The sequence below is a fragment of the Anolis carolinensis genome, chromosome 1 (genome assembly GCF_035594765.1).
Source record: "Anolis carolinensis isolate JA03-04 chromosome 1, rAnoCar3.1.pri, whole genome shotgun sequence".
In the NCBI taxonomy this organism is placed as follows: Eukaryota; Metazoa; Chordata; class Lepidosauria; order Squamata; family Dactyloidae; genus Anolis; species Anolis carolinensis.
The window spans coordinates 229,176,549-229,200,596 of record NC_085841.1 but is presented as its reverse complement, the minus strand read 5'-3'; the positions used below and the strand labels follow the sequence as shown (position 1 = coordinate 229,200,596).

At 37.4% G+C, this 24,048-nt stretch overlaps 1 protein-coding gene and 1 long non-coding RNA gene across 4 annotated transcripts in view; one reads left to right on the top strand and one right to left on the bottom strand.

Annotated features, from left to right (window-relative positions):
- Nucleotides 1–24,048, top strand: part of arhgap15 (Rho GTPase activating protein 15) — a 505,752-nt gene that overhangs the window by 167,672 nt on the left and 314,032 nt on the right. The gene's annotated exons all lie outside the window — the stretch shown is intronic.
- Nucleotides 16,278–24,048, bottom strand: part of LOC134294893 (uncharacterized) — a 38,720-nt gene continuing 30,949 nt past the window's right edge. The window contains exons 2-3 of the long non-coding RNA XR_010001521.1: nucleotides 22,738–22,794; nucleotides 16,278–17,563 (exon numbers count right to left, since the gene is read on the bottom strand). This is a non-coding gene — a long non-coding RNA (uncharacterized LOC134294893). The remainder of the gene's footprint in view (nucleotides 17,564–22,737; nucleotides 22,795–24,048) is intronic.

The window sequence follows — 24,048 nt, the reverse complement described above, 5'->3', positions numbered from 1 at the left end:
GGGATAGGCAGGTAGCAAAATTATCCCTTTGCTTGTATTCTTGATCCTAGTTACTGATGACCAACTGCCCTACCTCTGCCATCATTTAGCTTTGAAATTCTGAGGCAGGAATCACAATATATCCAAAAGTCATCTGGAGAAACAGTCTGGAAATCAAAAGATGGAGAAAAATCGGGGGACTGAATGGGCCAATTTTTCCTTTCTTCCTTGCTATTTCGGTGATGTAAATTCTTCCCTCCTGAAGCAGCTTGGTTCTTCTGCCCTTCAAGGATATTTAATTGGCGTTGTATGGACAATTTATAGTTAGACAAACAGAGTTTTATACATGGACAATTGGCACAGCATACCAACAATAACAACTGGGATAAAGTACAGCAAGTGCATTCATTTTGTATTTTTCAGAGCACTGGGCACAGCACCATGTAAGGCTACAGAGACCTTGAGTTGCTTTCTCCCTGCTTTCTAATTGAACCAAGACTTGTTCCCCTCATGTTGAAGAATGAGATAGCACAATCCTGAATTCATAGGATCAAGCGGTACCTTTTCAGACACAAGGAGGATATTATTTCCAAAAGTTGCTGTATGTAAAGCAACAACAAACATAAAAACACTGTGCAAATACAAAACAAGCACAGCAGACTGAGGCTAAAACCTTTCTTCCTGCTAAGCTAGTTTTCTTCTGGCAAGCTTTATTCATATATGGGAGAATTCTGAAATGATGTAGTTTGGAGCAGTATGGTCTACTGCCTCCTGCTGAATGTGTAAACAAGGCCTAAGCAATTTGCTTGGCACAAAAGCACCACATAGGTTTTGGCATTGCCTTATACTGGCGCTTCAAGTATCTCCTTATGGATCAGTTAAAACCAGTGGGCAGTAATATCCATAATGTACACAGACACACAAAAGATTTAAGCACTTTAAAATACATTTTCCTAGATGGCAAGTTGACAGAAGATCATTTTGAAACTTTCATTTAAAAAAAAATCCAGCAATCAATGTGTAATACTTTCAGAGCAAAACATGAACATGAAACCTTTCCTAACAGGAGTATTTTATTTAATGTAAGCATTCTACAGATACCTTCTCTTGCCCTAGAGCAATGCAAGAGGAGCAGGTGGTAAATGTGGCAAATGGCAAGTAATGTTTTTAAATGGACACTCTTAGAACAACACACTGTAAGCTATCAATTAAAAAGGTACATTGAACAAATGATACTACTCTCCCACCATCTCAATAGCCATCACAGCTAAATTAACTGAGGAAAGGGAGAAAGGTTTTGTTGCAAGAGAAGAGCCAGCAATTTTGCAGACTGTACCCCAAGTAAAAGCAAATGCTGCGATTAGTGCGTATTCCTTTCTACTGCCAAACACAACACACAATCACAGCTTTAACAAAAAAAACAAAAGGGTCTTCATTGATAGTTTGCTCTTACAAGAGGATGACATTCCATACAGTGTTATCATGTGCATATTTAGACATAAGAAAGTAAAATGTGTATAATATGGTCCATTTTCAGATGAACATGCATAGGCTTTATGCTTCTGATGTGGTTTTATTGTTTTGATTATTATCTTTGGTGGTCTTTATGGCTTGGACTCTGAATCTAAGCTATGCACTTTTGGAGAAATTAGATCAATAGACAGGGGCAGTTTACTTTGGTGGAATCTAGTTTATCGGGAAGTTCTACCAACCTCTGACTCTTCCTTGATTTTTGAAGGCTAGAAATATAATCATGTATTTTTGTTTTTCTTTTCATAAGTGTTCCATGAATATTGATTTTGTACTGACTACTGACATTCAGAAGCTGAACTTAATTTTTGTCTTCTTTGTTCTTTGTTTTTGTGTCTGTGTGTGACTCAGTGTTACTACACCAGGCAGCAGAAATGTTCCACAAAATTAACAACACAATTTTACAAAAGTATAGTTACACAAGATTAATTCATTCATTTTTCTCCTTTCTGTGTGAGACAAAGGATTATAGAGTTGTAAGAGGCCACCAGGCCATCAAGTCAAGTCTAATTCTGCCATGCAGATATGTATAAAGCATTCCTGACAGATGGCCATTCAGCTTCTGTTCAAAAACCTCCAGACAAGAAGACTTTATGCATTGTCTTGGAATTTAAATGCAATGTTGTTGGAAGATGACAAGCTCAGAAGACATTGCTTAGATTGCTTAATATACACTTCATGTGCAACCCACCATAGATTGAAATGTATGCAAGACTGTACAGTTGAATCTGCATTGCCCACTTCTATCTTCTAAGGCAACGGGGTTACTTCACAAGGAAAAAGCAGTGGCTGGTGGGGCTTGTTGCCACCACCTCTGCTACTACTCTACATAATTTTTAATGGGCTTTGTTTTTTGGAATCAACAGAGAGTGGAGTCATGGAACCAATTCCCCGTGGATCCTGAGGCCCCACTGTATTAGATGCTCTGGAGTCCTTTCATCTTAAGGATGAGTTATAAATATTTTAAATTAAAAATAAACATTGTAGATGCCTTGGAAATAAAAATGGTACTGCAAATTCAAGAATCAGAAATGGACTAATAATAATAATAATAATAATAATAATAATAATAATAATAATAATAATATCATCATCATCATCATCTTCAAAGACTGTGGCAGAAACCGGTGGTGATCGGCACATTGGGTGCTGTGCCAAAAGATCTCAGCCGGCATTTGGAAACAAGATACATTGACAAAATTGCAATCTGCCAACTGCAAAAGGCCACCCTACTGGGATCTGCACGCATCATCCAAAAATACATCACACAGTCCTAGACACTTGGGAAGTGTTCGACTTGTGATTTTGTGATACAAAATCCAGCATATCTATCTTGTTTGCTGTGTCATAATAATAATAATAATAATAATAATAACAACAACAACAACAACAACAACAACAACAACTTTATTTATAGACCACCCTATCTTCTCAAGGGGACTCAGGGCAGATTACAACAAACACCTCAGAATAATAAAGAATAATAACAGTAAACTTATAACAAAAAGAATTAACATCAAGATGAAAAACAAAATACAATTAATCAAATAAAACATAATTATACTAGTAACATAATTAACATGAAGACATGTACCCAAGAAAGCAATTAAAATACATAGAAAATGGGAATCGTGGTTGTTCTTTTAAAAGTACCATATCCACAATGGGATACAAATAAATTAGCCAACGTTCTGATGGAGTTAATTTTAAAAGTGTCCTAGTCCTCCTCCTCGCCATATGCTAAAGTGCATAGGTGTGTTTTCAAGAGCTTTTTGAAGGAGAGGAGGGTGGGGACCCGGACCATTTAGGGCTTTATAGGTAACAACCAGCACTTTGTGTTTAGCCTGGAAGCTGACCGGCAACCAGTGGAGCTGCCATAAGATGGGAGTAGTTCTCTCCCTATATGGTTCCCCAGTTAGTAACCTGGCTGCAGATCTCTGAACTGATTGAAGCTTCCAAATTATCTTCAAAGATAGCCCCACATAGAGAGCATGGCCAAATCAGGCATCTCAAGGTACAAGCAGAGCTGGCGTACAAGTTTTAACTGTGCAAAGGTGCTCCTGGCCATTGCCAACACTTGGGGTTCCAGGGTCAACAATGAAAGAATCCAGGATGACCTCCAAACTGTGGACCTGTGTCTTCAAGGGGAGTGTGACCCCATCCAACACAGGCTGTAATCCCACATCTTGACCAGGAGTACCCCTGTCTTGTCTGGATTTAATTTCAGCTTGTTGGCTGTCATCCAGTCTATTACTGATGACAGCCACCAGTTCAGAACCAGAACAGCATCCTTGGCTTTTTGTGGAAAGGAGTAGTAGAGTTGGGTGTCATCTGCATAAATTTGACACAGAACTCCAAAACTACAAATGATCTCTCCCAGCGGTTTCATGTAAATGTTAAATAGCATAGGAGATAGAATTGAACACTATGGAACCTTATAGACCACAGGCCAGGGAGTCCAGCAGGAGTCCTCCAGCTCCACCATCTGGGTCTGCCCCTCCAGAAAGGAGCAGAGCCACTTCAAGACAGTATCCCCAAGCCCCATCCCAGAGAGACAGCCCAGAAGGATACCATGGTTGATGGTATCGAAAGCCACTGAGAGGTCCAGAGAACCAGCAGGGACACCCCCCGTCTAGCTCTCTTCGTAGATCATCCACCAAATACTACTCTAAAACAATTTTTTTCTGTGATACATCCTCTGTCCAACAATGGGGAATCCAGCTGACCATCATTGGGAAAAGGACATAGGTTTGAATTTCACCGCATTTTATGTTTGTTGACATTTTACCAAGATAAACAATTTCTGCATTGTTCAGATGGAAATAATTTGGGCTTCAATATGTTGAATGTAAGTGAAAGTAAGATGGATAAATTTCTTCATCCTTAGATGGGAAGAGAATGTTGGATTAGATGAACCATCTAAAGACAGGCATTGTTGGCCTCATAAACTGATTTCAGAGTTTTCATGTAGCCAAATGGCTAATTGTCATATATACCTCCATATTTTAAACCATTTTTTAAAGTTCATTTTACATACACAATTTTAGTAATAGTTATCTAAGGTCAGTTCCTGTAGTATTATGATTTCCATTGTAGAATCAATGGGTTTAAGGCTTTAAGATAGTCAACTGCCTAAAGATGTTTAGACTATTATTGTAAATAATATCCATATTTATGCATCCACCAACCACAGCTCACAAATATTAGAAAAATATCCAAAAAGTAAAATATAGGTTCCCCCCCCCAACATTTTACAGATTTCTTGTATCTCTCTCACACCATTTAATAGAAGATATACCCTTTTACTTTGCCATTATATCTAATGAGATTTGGACACCTTAGAGACTTTGGTATCCACGGAGGGTCCTGGAACCAAATTCCAGTGAAAACCTAAAGTCCAGTGTACTGGCTTTATTACAATGCTGAACTAGATAAGAGGTTTTCACTTGATGTTCATAACTATGTCCATATACAACTAGCATTCATAATAATACATATTCAGAAGGATGTTTCCATTACAGGGTAGCAGAAGCGGATGTAGTTCATTGAGCTTCACTTTGGCTGCAATGTATCTTCCAATGACACCAAGAGGGAAATTCCAATTGTTTCCAAGGGCATTCAGTTGTATTTTTCAGTGCTTATATACTGTATGCACATTCTTTTTCTTACCTTACGATTTTTTCTGTAATGGTGAATTAAATACAGCAGCATTAATTTTAGCTAAGAGTTTATAAACAAAATCCAATATAATTTGTGTGCACAGTAGTGATAAGAAAAGCTGAGGGAGGGATATCACGGTAAAGTGCTTCTATCTGAAAATCCGTGTAAGATGCTTTCCTTACCTAGATCTGTAGAAAATGCCTTCTGGGCTTCTCAAACTAGCTTTCTGGTTTGCATCTGCAAATAATTTGCTGCACGTGAAGATATATCTATAAATATCTTCCTGCACTCATATTTTGGGAAATTAGTTATACTCTGAATTGCCTCTGTCTTTCCAACTCTTTGGCAGAAGTTCTCCCAGGCAATAAGAATTTTCGTAGGAAGTTGGAAGCAATTGTCAGAGAATGACATAGCCTGTGACATTTTTGTGGTAGGTAGTGTAGTTTGGACTCTTTATACCAAAATAAATATGATGTTAAATGCATCTCAGTATTTGACATACTTTTTCTTTGGCAATCGGGAGGGGGGAATTAAATCATATGATAGCCAAATGGTGATTCCTGCCAATTGAAATAAACAACTTCAAAGCAATTAATTTTGATAGGACTACATTCTCTCTGCACTAGAGGTGTTCTTGGTAAATATGGGTATTCCTAACCTCTTATGTTTGCTAGCTTTACTTTAAAAAAAGTGAACATTAAATGCCAAGATGTGTTTAACATCAGAACTAGTTAATTTACTACATCCTGAGTTGGCAACACAAAACAAAATTTCAAAACAAATTTGAAGATTCTGCTTAAGGAAGATTTCTCTGTTAACTGTGCTCTTGGTAGCACTGACTGGTTTGGATAGCATAGGACTATGCTATTGTACAGCCACACGTTTGAATATGTATTTTGTACATGTATTTTTAAAAGGAGCATGTTTTCATCTCCTCCCCTATCCATTAAGCTATATCATTTTCAGTTCGGTCGTTTCCCAAACTTTCCAGTTCTTGAAGATTTTGTTTTGTTTTGTTTTGCTATTAAAGTGGACTTGTGTGTCTGTTCAATATGGCTTAGGGAATGAAAGATCAATCAATTGCCAGTTTATATCTCTTTCACATGTGTCTATACATATGGCCATGCCATCTGATCACCACAGTCGCTTACAATTGAAAAACAAAACTACATGTGTTTTAACATGTATTTAAATTTTAAACATATTTTGCATGTATTTTCTCTGAAACGTTTCTCAACATATTTTGTTTCACAGTACTCCTTTTAAAATTTACTTCATTTTAAAATAAGTATATTTAAATATCTGATAAGAATGTTTTGTTTTGGTTTTTTTTTTTTGCTAAGAATTATATCAATATTTGAGGGGAAATGCAAACACAAAGAGCCATGTAGGCTTGGATTCACATCTTAGTTTCAAAGTGGTGGTTTGCAATATGAGAAAATGTAAAAATATCAGAACTTTCAAAAACAGGTGCCCTGTTCAGATTTGATATCTTTTTTTTTCATGTCAGGAGCAACTTGAGAACCTGCAAGTCACTTCTAGTGTGGGAGAATTGGCCATCTGCAAGGACGTTGCCCAGGGGACACCCAAATATTTTACCATCCTCTGGAAGGCTTCTCTCATTCCCTGCATGGGAAGCTAGAACTGACAAATGGGAGCTCACCCCACTCCCCAGATTTGAACCATCAATCTTTCAGTCAGCAGTCCTGCTGGCACAAGGGTTTAACTCATTGCACCACCAGTTGTTGAAGTAAGCTAATATGGTCTGCCTCCCTCTAAGGGTGATGAGTAATATAGCCAAATTTGGAGAGCTTCACTTCACCTACACCTTGTGTCTCTTCCATGGTAAAAAAGATTTTCTACTTGAACTATCCCAAGCAATTAAGAAACCTAATTTTAAGCAACCAAAGGGTGTACTTGGTTATTCACTTATCTGGAATTCCGAAATTGGAAATACTCAAAAATCCAAAATTATCCACAGTGGTGACTGATGGAGTGACACATGCTTTCTGATGGTTGAATGTACACAAATTTTGCTTTTTGCACAAATAATTAAAAATATATAAAAAAAATTCCTGCACAAATCATTGAAATATGGTATATAAAATTACCTTAAAGCTATGTGTATAAGGTATATATAAAGCATAAATGAATTGCATGTTTAAACTTGTATCCCATGTCCAAGATATCTCATTATGTATATGCAAGTATTCCAAAATCCAATTAAAAATTGTGAAGATAAACACTTCTCATCCCAAGCATTTTGAATACGAGTTACTCAACCTATACTTTTATGATTGAAATTGGTAAATGTATTCATTCATTGAGTTACATAAATAGTTTTGTCCAAAATATGTTCTTGTTAAAATCAAATACTTGAAATACATTAAATAAAGATCAGTAAGAGACAGAGTGTCAGAAGTAAGATTTTTTTAAACTTGTTTTAATGATAGCAGATTTAAAACATTTTAGAAGCAAATGTTAATGAATGCTTACTGCCAAACAAACATGCATGTTCTGTTCTCTGCACCGCTTCATTCAGGCCAATATATTTATATTGGCTTAACAGTAACATATCTATATCGGCATTGGGTGATTAGGCCACTTATAACAACATTCCCTCCTGAGACGGTCATCCTATTTCATCCCCAGAATCCTGTTACATTGCATCAACTTTAGATGCTCTAGTCCAGAATTGTGATGAATGGAAAAGATATCAAAACAGTAGCTTTATTTTCAAGTCAGCATTTGTCTGGCTTACAACAATAGATAATTCTGCACTGTTTGCCTTGCCTTTGCTTAGGTAACATGGTGCATTACTGTGTCAGGTTGTCTTGATTCCTAAATTTATATTCATTTCTTTGGTACATATATTCCATAAATTGTACAATTTAAGAAAAATGTCTGGGATGGGGGGAGAAAAATTAAATGATCAGAAATGTTTTCAAATCAAAGAGCAACTGACATATATAAAAATGATGTATGTTTCTTACATAGTCCATAGGGAAAATTCAGCAGGCTGGCTATGATCTCTACAATTTGCCTTCAGGCAACTGAGGCTTTGGGACATTCTGTTATCCCTTTGCTGTTTATTGTGGCAAGTGATGCACAAACTGACAGTTCTTTTGGACCTTTCTTTCCATGTCTTGGAATGGTTAAGAGCCCACTTAGCTCCTCCGTTCACCTCCTGGTGCAGTGCTTTGGCAAAGGTTCAGTGACCAATAATCAATTATTATTGAGAAGCAATCAATTGCTAATTTCCATAATTATGCACATCTAAACACTATGAACAAGAAAGAGAAACAAAGCTGCACTCCAAGCATTGCCTTGTTAGCAGTATTTTGTTAACACAGGCGCTAAAAAAAGCTGCTGCAGCTGGTACCACAAATGTGTTTCCAGTATTCAGGCCATCAACGTGATCCGTTGCTAAATGTATAGAATCAGCTTCTTGCTAAAAACTACAATTACAGGTGATATACAGATTGAAATCACAGGGCTGGTTTGTCGAAGAAAATTGTCCTAATGATGGGTTTTCGGATCGGGAATGCAGCTCTTTTCTTCCTCTGTCATGGGTACTGAAGGCAGCTGCACCTGCCTCTCCGCTGTATTCTGCCGCACTTAATGATATCTGATGATATCATTAGGCAAAGTGTTCATAAACAGATGTTGAGCCTGTGCCTAAATGCTGTCAGATGAGCGGTTGCTGGCCTGAAACAGTATTATTTATATAGAACATTTACGTTTGTTATGTTAATAACCCCACTATTAGCTCTCTGGATGTTGCGATAGGAATGTAAATGTAGTTAATATGAATAACAACCTCTTTACTCTTCATGCTGCAGTTGGGTATAACTTTTAGGCTTTTAGCAAGAAACAAAGATTTCCCCCAACCAAGTCCTTTTGACTCCTCCTCCTCCCTTTTTTGGCATCATATGAAATCTTGATAAGAAGATAAATGGTAAGAATCTGTAGGACAGATGTTAAAAGACTGGCATTTGTTTCTTTTACACTTAATGTTTTCAAGACATACTGGCATTTTTAATGCCATATTCATGTCTTATATTGCACCATGTTCTTCAATATCCTATCACACAATTGGCTGGTAGACATCACAAATACATTTCATCCTAGTTTATCCTATCCCATACCCATCAATGTGTGTGTGTGTGTGTATTTGTGTGTGTGTGTGTGTGTGTGTGTGTGTGCAATTTCCAAATAAAAGTACTTCGGAATTTGTTGCTGTTTGTCTGGGCTTATTTTCTGTTGTCTCGTTTATTTCTGTATAATAATACTAAATGTCGACTAGCTTGCCCCACATCGTATTCATGTTTGTGTTGTCGTTGTTGGCTTTTCTGATGTCGTATTATTTTAGTACTGCCTGAAATCCTGCATTACAATTGCCGTGGCTTTATTCAGCCAAAGTTGCATTTTATACCTCATAGTTAATTCATGTAGAGTAAGTTATGTAAATTTTGACAGTCATCAAAATGTGCAATGTTTTCTGCTGAAATACAGCTGAATAGCAGGAGCTCTGTTATAAAAATATCATTAGAGCTTTCATAATTTTATTTGCTGTTTTAACTCTTTCTGAATGTTGTTTAGAATGGAGGTGGATGCTGAATATGGACTATTTCTGCTCATTTTAAATTATTGGTGATGAGCAGCTCTTTAAAAAAATAGATTGTTATATCGCAACTGCTGGAAGACTATACTGTGGTGTTAAAAGTTTGTTTCAAATATTTATTTTCATTCTGGAGTTGAATATTTTGAGTTTTTATGGTAAGACCATGGCATGGACCAATTCAATCTGCTTTCCTAGGAATAAGATTGAGATTTTAAAAATAATTTATATGGCAGTGAGAAATAAGGCACCAAAATGTTTTTGAACAGTCAAGCTGCAATGCTTATCTGTATATTGAAATTAGAAAATAGACTGAATTCAAATAAATGTTTGATTTAACCACAAGCATAGGACTCTTATCACCACAATGATAACACTGCAGTAGCTAGCTAGCAACGTCATATCTAAGAGACTCTTATTCAAATTCAGATTATTTAATAGTTTCAATATATAGCTAGGCCTTGTGGCTTTATTGTTTCAAAATATTTTAGGTGTATGTCTACACCCTCAAAGTCACATACATTATTCTTTTTTTCTCATTGAAGGAAGTAAAAATTATAGCCTAACTATAAATTATGCTAATATGTAAAATAACACTATGTAACACAATTTTTTACTGGGTTATAAATGTCATTTCCAGATTGGTTCTATCACAAAAACAAGGAAAAGTTTCTTTGTTATTGTGGGGCATCCTGTAGCACATTTTGCTATAATTTTTCAATGAATATCTCATAGAGTCTCAATCAATTCAACATTGTTTGTGGCAGTCACAAAAACAACGTTTCTGGAGTGTAACAACTACTTTCAAAGTAATTGCCATACAATTAAACAGGAAATAACACATTCAAACCAGGAACTGAAAATATTTCAAATTTTGTTACATAGTGTAATTAACAATAAATCCCTAGAACAAAGACACAAGTGAGATTACTATTTCAAAGATAAAAGAATAAGAAACTAGTACTCAGATTATAGGAGAGGGATTCTTAACATACAACACCACATGTTTTCCCTCTTCCAAAAATATCCTGGGCCACATCATAACCACATACTATTGAGCGATCATGACACTACATTGTAGGTAGTCTCATGTGCCCTTGATTATTCAAACAAAGATTATATATATATATATATATACACACACACACACACACACACACACACACACACATACACACACACACACACACAACTTGAAAGATGCAATATTTCCTGGAACAAGATTGTGCTTAATAAAGAATAATTGAAGAACAATGAGAGGAATTTCATTTATATTGTGGACTAGGGACTTGAAAATATTCAAAATATTTGTGAAGAAACCCTGATGAGAAGAATTCTGGTGTGAATTTTCACAGTTCAGAATGAATGATGTGTAAAAATTGCATAGATTCTTTTTGTGCAGAAAACAATATTATTAACACAATAAATGATATTTATATGTAGAAATATTACTTCCTGCTCAGAAAACAATCTGTTTTCCCTTCTTTTGAGGTTGTATCTATTGTCTAAACAAACCATATGTTGTATCTTGAAGCTGGCTTGATTTTGGGGTATTAAAAAAATGACACCCCCACAAACCCCAATGTGCACTGCAGCTCACAATCCAGAAACAGTGTGGTAAAAAAGTCACCAGAAAGTCCAAACAATTTTTAAAAAACAAATAAAAATATGTACTGCAACCTATCATTATATTTAATATGCAGGGTGTGACTCCTCAAATCAATTCCCAGAGTGTTTGTGATCATAAAATTAATTACAAATTCAGTTGCAGGAATTGAATTAAACTGAGGAGAAAGGAGGAAAGGGAAAGAAAAAATAAGATAATTTAAAAGCAGCTGAAAAGGGGGGAATCACAGAGAATTAATCAGGACTACGCAATTGGGACAGTTGGAGCATACACCAAACAAAAATATAATATCTTAGCAATGGTGTTATGTGATTTCTTTTTTCCTAGGTATTTGCATTTTTGGGTAATGTGTTCATTGTATTATTCTTTATCGGAAGGACATCTTGTGTCCATAGCTACCATAAAAAAAAGCAAGGAAAAAAGGCAGAGGCCAAATCAGAGCAAAGGAGAAGTGAGGAGATCCTAGAAAACTATGCTAAACCCCTGCTTAAGCTTTTTTTTCTTTTTCGTGTCAGGAGCAACCGGAGTTGCTTCTGGAGTGAGAGAATTGGCCATCTGCAAGGATGTTGTCCATGGGACGCCCGGATGTTTTGATGTTTTACCATCCTTGTGGGAGGCTTCTCTCATGTCCCCGCATGGAGTTGGAGCTGATAGAGGGAGCTCATCCACGCTCTCCCCGGGTGGGATTCGAACCTGGCAGCTTTCAGGTCAGCAACCCAACCTTCAAGTCACAAGGCTTTTATCCCCTAGGCCACCGGAGCCTCCTTTCTGCTTAAGCTAAAAGATCTGCAACTCCATCCTTCCATGATCAAGAAGAGGAGGAACAAAGGAAGGCATTGTCTGAAATATACAATTGAGCTTCCCGCCACGTCTCTCCCCCCCCCCCCCCAAAAAAAAATCTGGTTTAATCCGGAGTGGGGAAACAACGTTTTCCTAGGTGTTTGCCCTGTTTAGGTAGTGTGTGCATTATGTTGCTGCTTATTTGAAGTTCCACGGCTCTCATAGAAAGCTAGTGGTTTAAAATACAGCTCCATTTTATTCAGAGTGTAGAAGGTTAAATTACAAATGGAAATTAAGAGCTTCTTTAAGGACTGAGTCTATAGACAACAACCATTAGAGCTCATTTAAGGAACCACAATGTTGTTGATAATGGTAAGTATGTCTACTGCTGCTTCGGTGCCAACAGGGAATGGCCCAGCAAAGAACATTTTATGAAGACAGAATTGAGTTTCCAAAGGAGAATAGCAGTGATGTAACTGATTAACGCTGAGAGCCTAATTTTCATTCCCACCCCATCCTATTTCCATGGAACAAACCCCAAACTGGCCAAGCTCTGTTTACAATGATAAATAATGATAATAATAACTTGCAGCAAATGTTATGCATAGAAATCCAAGCTGTGTCTTGGATTTAAAAGGTGCAGATTCCACTGCAATCAAGGGAGTTAGAAGCATTCATCCCTGAGCTGATTTTTTTGTGCACAAAACCCCATGCCTGTGGTCCAGTTGATGGACAAGCTTTCATATCTGAAACTGATTCGGGCTTGTCACATATAATTATACAACTTTGGAACTAATTTATATCTTTATTGTTGAGTTTATAAAGGACCCAAATGTTGACTTTACTTCCCTGTTTCCATATAGACAGCTGCTACTGTGAAGTGCACCTTGCACATGGAACAAGATTGGGTAGTTTTTGTGTCAGAAAAGGCCAATTTTGCAATGGTTTTTTGAATGAGTAAACTTCCTATCCATTCGTGACTGAAGTTGCACAAATGGATCCTCAAAAGAAAAAAAAGATAAACAAACTGTGCCACTCTACATACAAATAAATGTGTGAATTTATCGTTAGCTGAAATGAATCACTTGGAGATTGGAGATCCAAGATGCAGTTATAATTGCTTTGGCTCCTGGTAAAAGCATCACTTCATATTTTCTACCACAAAGTTTTGTATAACCATTAATTCTTACACATTTCTTCCCATCTTAGACCCTCCTCCCTCCTCCCACTCTAAGATGAAAAGCTGAACTTCATGAAACCATTCTCCACCTAAAAGTGGCATTTACTGATCTTGTAAATTTGCTAACTCAAAATAACTCTAGTTCTAGCTTCCAAACAGGACCATGAAGGAATAGTATCAATACTTGGCTTCCCGGAGCAGCTGCTGAGTTCACTATTGTAATTTGTATTAACCTGTTTGCATCTTAATTTACGTTTTTGTAGCCTGATATTATAAGTATTAATATTTGCACATGTTACAACATCCCAAAGTAATACCACATGAGAGGTGGGAGCAGGCCCACAGAAAGCAGGCTGGTGGTTCTTTAAACATCGTCCCTACCAATGGGAGCTTCTCTATAGCCCTCTCAACACAAATATCAAATATACCCTTTCAAAGCAGCATTGATGCACCACCTGTGAAACAATAGGACCATGTTTTTCCATTGGAGTGTCAGCTTGATTTGTTGCTTATGAATAAAAACAGTATTTGAAGGATGTGTGATTGGGAAAATGGGACCTTTTATTCCAGGTAAATTGCAACCTAAGAAATCTTATGAAGCCATTGTGTTCTGTTTGGAAGACATTCCAATGTAATAATAATAATAATAATAATAATAATAATAATAATAATAATAATAATAATAATTTATTTTTCTATCCCACCACCATCTCCCCGAAGGGACTTGGGGCGGCTAACATGGGGCCAAGTCCAATGTAATTGTCTAATTACATGTATGTATGTGTTCATGTATATTTTTGAACTTCCTATGGGCTTTTGGATCACATTGTTTGAGTTGAGCTCTCCACATAGCTGTATCATTTCTTCAAATATCTTGGCTAAATCTCAAGGAGAAAATAATTTGTATTTTGATGACACATGTTTGGTATGGAACAGAATGAGAAGATGCAACCCACAGGTTGTTGATCTGACTTCAATGATCAGGCTTTATTTTATTTTCAATATCCAAATGAATGGATGGATACAAGAGTATGGAGAGGGGAAAGCATTCCTGTGCTACTTTTCTGTTTCTTCTTGTGATCATTGCAAGTGAACAGTAATCAATATTCCTACCTGTCAGTCATACTAACTGGTACATTCTATTTGACCACCAGATCATTTTTAGCTATTTCACTTTATGCAGTTTAAGTTTATCAATACTCTTCTCCTTCATTCATTTTGTTTGGGAAATATTAGCAACGTCTTGACTGTGAAATCTGTAAGTCCAGAAAATGTCTAAGGACCTTATCATATTGAGATATACTCCATTTATATCAGTATGCATTTTCTTAGGACTGGATACATACTATATTCAGACAGGATGCATACTGACCCCCTAATACCCGATTCTTACATTTTGAAAATGGACTTTGACTCACCACACCATGGAAGGCTGGCTCCTCCCAAGGTATTCGAATGCCTATCTTCACCACTTCTCTTTTAAGTATTTTTCTAATATTGTGCAGTGACGTGACGTGTTTTCAGCCATCTTTTATGTTTGTGACTAATTTTTGGGCTATTTCTTGAATAAACTCTGTTTTGTTTTCTAATTGGCATCTGACTTTGACAACATAACAAAATATAAATACATACACAAGATCTATCTCCTGCTATATATATATATATATATATATATATATATATATATATATATATGCCCCTCTGAATAAAAAAGGCATTTACTTGTCAGTGGAAAGACCAGGGAAGGGTCCAGGTGAGTTCTATAGGTTGGAAGCAGCCACCAAGAAGCTTCTATTCATACCTTCACCAAATGTACCTGTGATGATGCTGGGACTGAGAGGAAGTCTTCCTATATATTAAACTCAGGCAGGATCATCTAGGGCGGTGGCTCTCAACCTGGGCTTCCCAGATGTTTTGGCCTTCAACTCCCAGAAATCCTAACAGCTGGTAAACTTGCTGGGATTTTTGGAGTTGTAGGCCAAAACACCTGGGGATCCATAGGTTGAGAACCACTGATCTAGGGAGACATGATATTTCAGACAGTCTAAACCCAAGGCATATAGGGCTATAAAGCTCCAATACAGTATGGTAATTTTTTTAAAAAATCCAGAGAATATTTGATGTGGCAAAATGTGCCTAACTGGCTCTGTTCAAATAGTTTCTACTATATACAACTTTTCAAAGGAGAAATGCACTCTCAGAAAATAACAGAGAACTAGGGGGTTAAAGACCTATTTAAACATTTGTGCAAATACACTAGTTGTCAGCCTTCTCCAGGGCATGTTCCTTCTGTGCAGATCTCTGCTGTTTGATTATAATAAGCATGACAGGAACAGGATAGGGATGCAAATCCTCATTGGTTTCATCCTTACATGCAAGAATGAATAATTTCTGTAATTTTCTCCTCCCCACCTGAGAATGTGAGAGATATTCTGCACAGTTATCAACAATTTTTTGGCATTTTGGGATGTTTAAGAACCAAATGTTTTGAACAGAAATGAATGTGCATTGTTACAGCTAACAAAAAGTTACAAAATAGCAGGCCAAATATTATGTTAAATGAAAAAAAGGCAGGCTGTTTTTGGGGATGTCAGATATCCGGATAAAGTCCAATTTAATCTTGATTACTTATTCAAGAAATAAGATACTGCAGTGTTTGCTTTCACTCATCAAAGGGATGGGACAGAACGTGAAGGCCAGGCCCTGACGTAATTTTAAAAATGTAATAATTTAAGAATTAAATAAGAAACTTTTATTTCATGATGTCTCAATTGTATGTATATGGGTTTGGGGGAGTGGGTGAGGACATTACAAGTTTGCGTGGTTACTCCATAAGAATATTTGGGCTTTGGTCAGAGATTACATTTCATTAATATATTTGCATATGTCTTCAAACTTGTTTTTGTCTTCAAAGTATTTGCTGAGTTCTGGCAATATGAATCAGCTGAAGGCCTACTCATAGTTGTAATCTCTCCCACACAGTCTCAAGACAGAGAATGCATAGTGAAAGCTTATCATATTGAAAAGCTGGATGTGTGGTTGACTGTGTGGGCATAAAGTCAAGGAAAGAGCTTGCACGGCCATGAATTTCCGAAGAATTATAATCACCTGCATAATAAAGCAGAATGCAAAATCCACAAAAGAGGAATGTGTTATTAACCAACAAAAATGAACAAAATATGTCATGCAAGCTTTCAAACTGCCATTGGCTTCTTCATCAGACAAAAGATGTTAAAAGCAAACCAGGCTTTTGAGATGCAAGCCTACCTTTAGCATCAATACTGTTTTTGTTGTAGTTTAGCTGGTTTGGAGGGATCTCAATGCTGGAAGATACCATTTCCCTCTTGGCCATGTGGTGATAGAAAAGGGATAATTTTATACTCTCAGTTCTCAGCAGGCACTTGTTTCGTGACCAATATATTGTCTTTTTTATAAGACACCTCCACAGTTGTTTTAACAGTGCTTTAACTATTTTTTTAAAATTTCCAGTTCCTCTTTCCAGATCTTGTAGGGGATGGATGATGATGTTGACTGACTGACTATAATGATGTTTTATTTCTGTGTTACTCATATATAGATTAACAATAAATGGGAAAAAGAAGAATCCAGGGCTATAAGATCCTATATTGCTGTTGTAAGAGTTTACTGTTCATTATTTCCATATGAATCTTGTTTTCAGAGAAAGAAAGGTATGTTTATTTTTATAAGAACAAATAACTAAGCCATCATTTTTATTTTTGAATTCCCTCTTCAAGCGTTCTTAACAACTTAAAATGAAGTATTTCCAGAAAGCAGCACTAATCCCTTGCATTTAGCTGAGACATACATGAAAATAAAAGCAGTTATTTCTTAACTATCCTGCTCTATTTCCTCATCGTTGTGAGAATGTTTAATGGAGCCATCCCATCTAGTAGCTTTAGCTTTTCTGATATGGTAGGAGAAGCTGCAAATATTCTCTTTCGCACACCTGGAATATTTTTAGCCATCTCATTAGCATATGTTTTACTCAAAGTCAAACACATATATTTTATTAATAAAAAATATACTTAAGGCATAACTTTGCCAGTGCCATGGGTAGAATCAATTGTCTTGTTTGTAGACCACCAAGCATGATGGTTTAGCAATGTCGGGCCTTTCAAGCGGCTCCGTTGGTCAGTGCCATGACATGCAGTGGAGACTTTCGTTCCTAAAAAAATTAATGAATAGCATAGTTAAATATTTAAATGGCTAGATCAAACTTTTGCCATGATTTTTACCGTCAATTGGGGCAGAGTTTATTGCATCACTTCCTAAAACAAGCCTGGAGATGCTCTTAGTATAAAATTCTATAAAGTGTTAAATGTTTGTCTCTTTAGAACAAATTTTATAACTATGAATAGACATTTTTGGGTTAGGTGTTCATACTTCATCAGCCAACATTGCTGGGTTCAGTTCCAAGATGCATTAAAAAACATGGACTTATTTGATCTAAAAATTACTCAGGCCTACTGGAGTCTTTCTAGTCCTTTTACAGGCCTCATCTTCAGATCCAGGACTCCACTCTCAGGCACCATCAAATTATTGTTTAAGAAATTAGCTCAATCTTCATAGCCTCCTGAGTTTAAAAGATGTGATATGTGAAAAAGTTCCACATAATTATGAAACAAAAATGAGAGTATGGTTTCATCCATGTGGCAAAAGGTTTTGTCTGTGCATGTGCAACCTCAAAGTTATTTATGGATAACATAGTTCAAATACTTCTTTCAAGTGACTATACTAAGGAAGTCTGGTTTAAAAAACCCGCTTTAGCATGGATTTCCACTCCCACCCCCATCCCCCAAAACCGGGCTTTCCTGAGGGTCAGGAGCTGGCTACGTTCCATCCCAATTAAAATCTACCCCAAAGCCCCCCAATTTAGCCCTAAAATTAATTAAAACATGCCTAGCCACCATAACCTTTCTCCTCGTGCCCTCCTGGCATGGGGAAATGACATGCTATGAGACCGGGGGGGGGGGGGAGGGATGAGGAGGAAAATGTCACTGATCAAGTTCATCATCCTCACACATACTCAAATATAGAAAATCTATATACTGTAATCAGTTTTTAGGGACCTACCTGCACATCCTGTCCTCATCATAGCAAAACTACATCATTACATGGCCAGCTTTTTCAGCCATCTATCCCCCCTTACTTGGAATGAATTGTAGAAATAAAGAAATCCAAGAGAAAGAAAACACATTTTTCCAAGGGCTGTTTTTTTTTTGGGGGGGGGGGGTTGGTTTTTTGCTAAAGTCTACAATTAAAACAGACTGACAATGATTTTAAGAGTTCTGTAACAACTGAGAAATCTACCTTCCCTTCAAAATCCTTTCATTCTGGAAAACCATGAGATTACCTCTCTCCTTATTTCAATATCTGGAGATGAGTTGTCAGATTAGGGGAGTGGATTAGGGGCTTTCACGTAGGCAGTACTTGGAATTCCCTCCATATGTAGTGATGGTGATTTAGAGTTGGTGCATTGAGATGTGGATTGAAAAGTAGTCTCTATCCTTCCAATCAATTTCTGGCCTCTTTTCAACATCTGATGTTGCCTTTTCCACCAAATTTGTTCTATTTCTTTGCGTTCAAAGCAAATATACTAAACAGAAGCTATGCTAATTTTCATAGCCAAAAGAATGAACACACTAATATGACATTGTATGGCATTGATGGGGAACATGGGATATAATGGGGGGCTGCTGCTCCAGTCAACCCTGACCAGCATAGTAAGGGGTTATTTGTAGTTCCAATTCTCCAGTATCTGGAGGGCCAGAGCTGCCTTCCCATGCTCTAATGTATGTAAACAATACATTTGACAATCACTAGTTACTAGGGAGGTTGTATGAAAGAACAACTGCATTCATGCCAGTCAGTTGATTCTTTTGTTGCAAGTATCCTAATACTCAAGGCCAGCAGTAGTGAAACAGGGGAGTTTTTAAAAGTGATGTGTCACTTGGAAACAGAACTGAATGAATTGTAGACACTAATTTCCTTATAAAATGATTGGGTCTCATTTTGTGTAGTTCACACACCCCTAGACATTTGGTAAAGGCTGACAGTATTGAAATTACTGCAGTGAAATATGTTTCACAGACATTGTTCGTACGCATACTCTTTGGGGACTCCTAGACTGTATACCCATCTACACACAAAAAAGGAAATATGAATCAGGAAGCATTTCAAGGAAGTGATGATCCCTTGTGTAGTGATTTAGAATGCTATTTCAATGCAACAATAGTTTTCCACTACCCATACTATTACTAGTCCATCTGGAATAACAAAGATTACTATCATGAACCTATGAGTTGTGATTGACTGGACCCTGATTCAGAACTTTGATCAGCCTTATATGTAGAAATGCCCCATAATCCTTTTTGCTTCTCTGTATCTTTTTAGTGGCATTGGGAAATAATGTGGTGCAACTCATTCAGTGCTTATCACTGACTTTGGACATTTGGACATACTAGTTATACAGCTGTGGGAGATGAACAGAATGTAATAGGATACAGAGAAATGCAAATCATGACTCTTGCCCTAAATTTTCAAAGAGTTGAGTGATATATGTATTTCAGATCTTTACAATGCTCAGTTTGTGATGATGTGTAAAAGCAATTGACCAAAAGTCAATTTCCTTGAGTTAAAACTTTCTCTGAGAAGATTTCTTTTGTTATATTCTATATAATAGCAAGGATTCTTGTATTAATACTGAAGAGTGCAATGAAATAATTGCCTCCATTCATACCTCTGCCAATGAACTCAATTTTTTGGGCAGAATTCAATTCAACCGTTTCGCTTTCTAGTCTTCCTTTGTAATTTCCCAGTTTTAGAATTTCAACTTGTAAACCCAGTACTGTATGTCCAGATCTGCAACTTATTTTTCTTCTGTTTCTAATGTCAGATTTGTGCCCACGTATCCTCCTGTGTAGGGACTGTTTTGTTTGTCCAGTGTAGAGGTGACATAAGATGGCATACATTATAATTATATCGGTTGATAGGAACTGGGAGTTAACATACTTTTTGTATTGGGTGAAATTGTTCTTCATATGTACTACCAAAGTCAAACCAAAAAAAGGTGAGTTTGCAAACTTTAGAAAGAAGGGAGTGTGAAGAAATGCTTAACATATTCAATTTTTGTCATATGCTAAATTTGTGCCCTAAGTTTAGTATATGTTTTCATATAATCGTTTTATCTATGAATTTTATTGTATGTATTCTATGTTTATATGTTTTGAGCCTTCAGGAGAGGCAAGTAAAAATAAATTTTATTATTATTGTCATCATTATCGTCATCATTAATTCCTTTGTACAAGTTATCCTTTTTTTTTTTTGTTGATGTGCTGCAAGACTCATCTGAATTCCCCCCCCCCCCCTGGAAAATTAACAATCTTGGACAGTACTGAGAGAAGAGGTGTTTTTCACCACTATTTTAGATTATGCCAAAAGTCCCTTGTTCCCTTCAGAGATTGGGATTTCCATGAAAAGAGGATGTAGGTTTTACTAATACTATCTTAGGGGAGCAGATGATCCAAATTGGCTTGCTTTACTCATCTAAGACATCATGCATACAGACATTATACCCTGGCTTGAAGCCAGTTCAAATTTGGGGCATCCTGAAAACATTCCCCACAGTGCAAGCTTCAACTCACATCCAGCTAGAAAGAACATGATAAAAATACTCAACAGAAATTCCAATTCCAGTCAGAAAATCTGCTGCATCCCTCCTTTGTATGAACAAAGCCCATGAAGGAGCGAATGACAAAGACAGAACACACATGTAAACAGCAGTGGAAAAGTAATCAGAATACTAAGGATGCTTCCAGACAGCATGAAAATCTGGGTTTAAAATGGGAATTAAAAAAATACCGGAACCTGCAGATCTGTGAGGCTTAGTCCCACCGCCATCCTCACAGGCTTACTCTATATTGGAACAAGATGGAGGGCAGAGAGGGGACATCCTGCAGAAGTTTTTTTTTAATCACTCTGTTATGCACTGCACTGTATATGTGCACATACAAATATTGTAATATAAATGTAAGCAGATTTGTATGTGTGTATATGACATTCAGCATATAGCGGAGTGATTTAAAAAAAAAACTTCTGCCAAATTTCTCTCTTCCCCCAAATGTTTGTTCAAGCTCTGTTTAATAATATAAAGTGTAAAATAAAGAGTTTCAGAGAGTTCTAATTACTCTTCATTCGTGCTTCCTTTAAACCACCTGTGTGTCTGTTTCACAGCCCAATCAGTTAATCAGCTGTTTTGGGCTTTGAAAAGCATATGTGCACTGGAGCAGTCTCCACAGGGAGAAGGGATATGCAGTTTTCTCAGAGTGCAAGGATATACAGTGATACGAATATGAGCATTTTACAGCTGGAATCAGGATATAAGCAGACCTTTTAAACATGTGTTTTTCGTCCATTGCAGCAAATTAGCGTGGATTTACCACTAGAGTCATGTAGACACCCCCCTTTTAACCTGGTAACTTCTGTGTTTTATTTGCTGTATAGACGGGCTCTAAGGCAGCTGCACAGACCAGCTGGAAGGTTAAGAAAGTCTCCTCCTGAAAGCCCAGCATTCCCATGGGAATGCTCAAACTGAATGCCTTGTTTTGCTGAGCTGTAAATCTAGCACTGAGAAAGCGGTTTGCCAAGAGGTAAAGGACTCTGCTAGATCTTTCACGCAGTTACTTGAGTGCCTGGGTAGGCACCCTGGAGTAAATTAGATCTCTTGAATTCACATTCTGCTCTGGGTTAAAATGGCTGTGTGAAAGCAGCCTAAGGACTTTATTTAATGGGGGGGGAGAGAGAGAGAGATCATATTATCATGGCGTTTAGTTCTGTAGCATTACAAAGCACATAGCTCCATTTGTCATTCCTTATCACATATTGTTCTTTCTTGCCTTTTCTCCATTTTCAGATTTATCACACCAGTGAGTGCAATTTCTGCCCACTCCATTAACAATTGTGGAAAAAAATTCTGGGGATACTGTGGCTCTCTCCCCCCCCCCCATCCTGCTACTCTGGAGGAGAAGGGAGGCACTGATTTATTGTGCTAGCAGTAGAGAAACCTTTTGGAATTCAGATCTCTGAATGAAAGAGAGATGGAGGGAGAGAAGGGGAAAAAAACAAACCAGAAGCCTCCTTTGAAGTGCTGTGCTGTGTTCACAGCAACCCAATGGAATTCACCCATTACAGTTGTGCCGTTGTAGGGCTGGGAGGTGGGAGAGCAGGCTTTGCTGGGATGTCTCTTGCATCTCAAAGATTTTCTTTAGGCAGAAGAACTTACCAAAGCTCATTGCTCCTTCTTACCTTTTGTCTTTCCATTACCCCCCCTTCCAACTTTACCTTATTTGTGAAGCTTAAAACATACAGCAAAAGATGACCAGTTATTGCCTTCCCGACCTGCATTTACATGGGGGGGGGGGGGGGGGAGAGAGAGAGAGAGAGAGAGAGAGAGAGAGAGAGAGAGAGAGAGAGAGAGAGAGAGAGAGAGAGGAGAAAGAGGTATGAATGAACGATTAAAGAGACAGCACTCTGGGGATACCAGTTTTTCTCTGATCTCAGTACTTTCCAATGCAGTCAGAGATTTAAAAAGCTAGCAATACAGACAAAAATATTTTGAAATGTTGGTATTTTGAATGATTGCATTAGTTTTTTTTTAATTACCATGCCAGGCTCCTCAAGCAGGAATTGGAGAGAGAAAGGTCAATGTTTGATAGGAGACTGCCCGCAGGAATGTGCTTTATTCCCTATCACTGAAGTGATTCAACCCGGATAAATTTGACAACTCCTGTCCCACAGTGTCCCCTTTTATAATTTTGTTTGGTGTTTTCTCCAGTTATATCCTAGTTTCTGAGTCCAGAATATGATCTCTGATGGTGTTCTCCACCCCCCCTCCCTTTTTAATGATTGTTTCTGACAGTTCCCTACCCAAGTGTGACAAAGTTGACAGGAAGTTCCCCTGTATCCTGGGAAGAGCTCCATCATAAATCATACCCTGAATGGATTAGAAATGTTTTAAGATGGGGGTGGGGTGAGATAAGGTCCATAATGGTGCAAAATACTGTCTTCAATGATATCAACATGGATTTCTCAAAACAAGTCATACTGGACTAATCTTATCTCTTTATTCAATGTATTATTTTTATATTTATTTTTTCCCCGCTTTATCTCTCCAAAGGGACTCAAAGCAACTTGACATAAAACTGGTAGCACAGAATATAAAATATGCAAATATACAAAAATGAAAACAGAATTAAAAACAAACAACAGAAAAGAAATTCAGTTAAAATCCATCAAAGCATATTAAAATTTATAAACCACAGCACCCCCAACTAGATCTTAAACACCTTTATCTTTAAATACCTGCTTGAATAAAAAGGTTTTGGCCTGCCACCGGAAAGACAGCAGGAAGGGGGCCATTCTGGCTTCCTTGGGCAGGGAGTTTTAGATTTGAGGGGCAGCCAACGGGAAGGAAGGCCCACGTTCTTGTTCCCACCAACTGTGCTTGAGATGAAGGTTGGACTGAGAGAAGGGCCTCTCCTGAAGACCTCAGGGCTCAGGCATGTTCATACTAAAAGATACAGTCAGCTAAATAGCCTCGACCTGAACTGTCTAGGGCAGTGATTCCCAAAGTGGGCGCTACTACCCCCAGTG